Source organism: Tamandua tetradactyla, chromosome 11, assembly GCF_023851605.1.
Source record: "Tamandua tetradactyla isolate mTamTet1 chromosome 11, mTamTet1.pri, whole genome shotgun sequence".
Classification (NCBI taxonomy): domain Eukaryota; kingdom Metazoa; phylum Chordata; class Mammalia; order Pilosa; family Myrmecophagidae; genus Tamandua; species Tamandua tetradactyla.
Window position 1 is genome coordinate 36,881,096 of NC_135337.1, and position 3,548 is coordinate 36,884,643.

Here is a 3,548-nt window from a genome sequence, read left to right on the forward strand (position 1 = left end):
GTGAAAGCAGAACTCCCTCTTTCATTACAATTACATGTCCTTTGTAGATTTCAGAAGAGGTAGTGGCCATGCGGAAAAATACACTGGAACTTCCTCTTGGAACCAGGCTGAGCTATGAGAGATGCCTGCCATGAACATCATACACTGTCTCTTGCCTGATCCTTCCCCTCCAGTTTGTGAAAAGAGAGCAGAACATAATCTTCTTTAAAGATACTTCCTAACTCAGAAGACAAACACAGGCCTTCAATGCAATGTGCTTTCAGAGATTCTGGGTCAAGGGCAGCTGTCAGATGAGCTGATTGATACTTTTGCCCCAATAACCAGGTGACCCCATCTCCTTGAAAAAGCCCACTTTATTCTCAGGAGCAGGATGGGCTGCCAACAGGCACAAGAACTGGGAGATCCTCTCGAAATCCTTCATGAATGAAAATCTTCCAAGAAAATGACACCAGACCTCCCTAGATGCTCCTCAATTACTCTGTAGTCTGTCAACTGGATTTTCGCATTCTTGACCCTGGCTTGTCCACGTTTCGGGATGAGCTCCTGGACAAACTCCAGATTTGGAAATCCCCAGGCCACATAAGGTTCCACTGTAGGCAGCATTTTGAGGATTGGGGAGGGGGGTCACTTTCACAAATACACCACTGAAAATGTTCCTCAAGCGAAGTCTTTCAATGGCCCTCCGCATCTGTAAACCTATCCCACTGATCCTGTGGGTGCATATTACAAAGGCCGAGGAATGTTCATCTGGCATTTCCAAGCCGTAAGGTTTCACTTCGGACCGTTCGAGGAGCATCTTGTTGCGTTGTCGCCGCTGAGAATCAGTTAAGACCGATTGCAGTCGCTGAAGCTTAAACCGTTTCCCTTTCCTCTGCTTCTTTTCCAAAAGTGCCTGCTTTGCCCGGGTGGCTTTGAGGGTCTGATAAGCCTTCCTCTTTTTCTGGAGATTTTCTGGTACCAAAAGGATCTTTTTTCTCAGCTCTTCCTCCGCCATCTTCCCGGTGGAGCCCTTCTCCTCCTGTGCACGCTCCCTACTTGGGGCGAGAAGAAGCGCTGTACCATTTACTTGACCATAGAGACGTATATTCTCTAAAGCGAGGTTGTAATAATATAATAATAGGGTGGCATATGGGACTGCCGTACTTTATGTATGATTTTTTTCTGCAAACCTACTTCTCTAATAAAAAGAAAACAAACCAAAACAACAACAACAACAACTGGACCATGCGAAGCCATCTGCGTTAGATCTGGAAAATAATATTAGATGATGTAATGAGCTTTTGATTTTAGAGAATTTATCAAAAAATCAGGGATTAAATCAATGCAGGGATGAGAATACTGTTCCCCCACATAGATTCTTCTTTTTCTTTTCTTTAACCTTCTCCTCTTTTTTTTTTCTCTCTTTTGCATTCCAAGTGCAGGCTTCAGTACACCACCGTAAGTAAGAGCAGTGAGAAATGTAATGCATGAGTCAAACTTGAATATTTCCTAGTTGCCAGTTTGCAAGGTTATCTTCTCCTTGCCCACTAGTGATGGGAAAGTCATCCTTCTCTCCCCACATCCCAGGATAATATTGGGGTCAGGGAATCAACTTTCCCCTATCGAGTACCAGCTTCTGCTAAGTCCTCCTCAGTGATTGCTCTTGCAAGTAGTGTCTGATACAGACTTCGTTTTTCATGCCGCACCCCACCATTGGATACTGATGTCATCTCTTCACTACCCAAAATGTCACCTACTGAAGGCTGTGATTTAGTAGATTTTACTGAGGGTTTGGAGTCAACGGATGAGGGGTGGGAGCATGAGATGGTTACCCGTGATTAAATCAAAGCATGGGACAGCCCACAACATAGAAAAGAAAATTAGGTGACTTTCTTCTAAAGCCTCAGTCATTACCTTCTCTAGAAAATGTCTGTGTGTTTTCTTAATACAGTTTCAGCCCCTACTATGTCAAAGACACCTTGCCTTTATACTTTCAAACTCTTCACCAAACTTACTTGTTCTTCCCTCCAAAATTCTTTTCAAATTATAGAGGTGGTTTAGTTATCACTTTCCCTCACTCCTGGTCCAAAAAGGGTATGTTCTAAGAACTAGCCAAAGCCAGAAGACATAGCGTTTTGCCAGAGGCAGTTCTCTCTCTTAAGAAAGTTGCTACAATCAAACTCTTGAAGAGTTTGTTTTTTCTCCTTGATATATAAAATTCCTTATTTGTCATTACTACTTGGTTTTCTATATCATTTCTTAAGATAAATCAGGTGTATGTATGTGTATGGGGGTGTTTCTGATCATATAGAAAATATGTGGCTTGATTTAGAAGATTTGGAGGTAGGTCAATAGGATATAAACTGGAAAGAAACTGTTTTGTCAATCTGAAGAAAGTTTTAAAAACCTTTTGTACTTTACCCATTGACCACCTTTACATTTTTTGTGTGAGGATTTTACAGAAATGAATAAAGAAAACTTGCCCTTCTCTTCTCGTTGCCTCTCCCCACCCCCACCCCAAATAGCAGAATTTATATGTGATAAATTCAAAAGGAGGGTAGGCCACAGTGGCTCACCAGACAGAGTTCTTGCCTGCCACGCCAGAGACCTAGGTTCGATTCCTGGCGCCTGCCCATGAAAAAAAAAAAAAGATAACTTTGTTGGGTGGACCATGGTGGCTCAGAAGGCAGAATTCTCCCCTGCCATGCTGGGACCCAGGTTCGATTCCTGGTGCCTGCCCATGCAAAAAAAAAAAAAAAAAAAAAAAATCAAAAGGAACTACATTTACATTTCTTTCTTAGAATAAGAAAAGAACTTCATGGCCAACCGAATGATTGTGAGCATTGGTAGATTTCAAAGTTAAAAAAAAGACAAAAGAAAAAAAAACACAAAGCTGTTGTAAAGGCTTGTATAGATCATGAATGTATTTTAAAAATAATGCCCATGCAGAAGAATTCATGAAAAAAAGAAAGAATAGCTAAAATCCAAATCTGAAACTTCACAGAATAATTTCAACTGTGAAATGTGGCAGCCTTAGCAAGTCACTCTCCTTGTAAGTGTGAAGGATAATGTGTGCTCCAATTATACTTGACCTCATTGTTGTCCTTATATACACATTCTCTGATTGAAGTGCTGGAAATTCAAAATTGTGTGATGGAGATTCATTTGTTCTTATTTCAAGGCCTGAACTTCAAAGTTTGTGTGCATGGTTAGCTCTCAATATATAAAAATAATAAATAATACATAAATTTCAAGAGGTGGGTGTTTTAGTTTCCTAAAGATGCTGCAAAAAGCATGTAAAACTGGAAGGCTTAAAACAACACATATTTACTGTCTCATGACTCTAAAATCTAGAAGCTGAAAGACAAGGTATCAGCTGGACCATGCTCTATCTGAAACCTATAGGGGAGGATCCTCTCTTGACTTTTCCAGCTTTTGGTGTTGCAGGTATTTTGGTTTCTGAGACTGCTTAAGGCAAATATCATGAAATGGGTTGGCTTTAAATATTGGAAAGTTATTATCTTACATATAATTGTCCAAATCAAGGCATCGTCAAGGCAGTACATTCT

The 3,548-nt window shown here is 40.6% G+C and overlaps 1 pseudogene; it reads right to left on the reverse strand.

Moving 5' to 3' along the window:
* Positions 1–259: 259 nt before the first annotated feature.
* LOC143649107 (large ribosomal subunit protein uL30-like 1 pseudogene) lies at positions 260–1,000 on the reverse strand (annotated as a pseudogene).
* Positions 1,001–3,548: the final 2,548 nt, after the last annotated feature.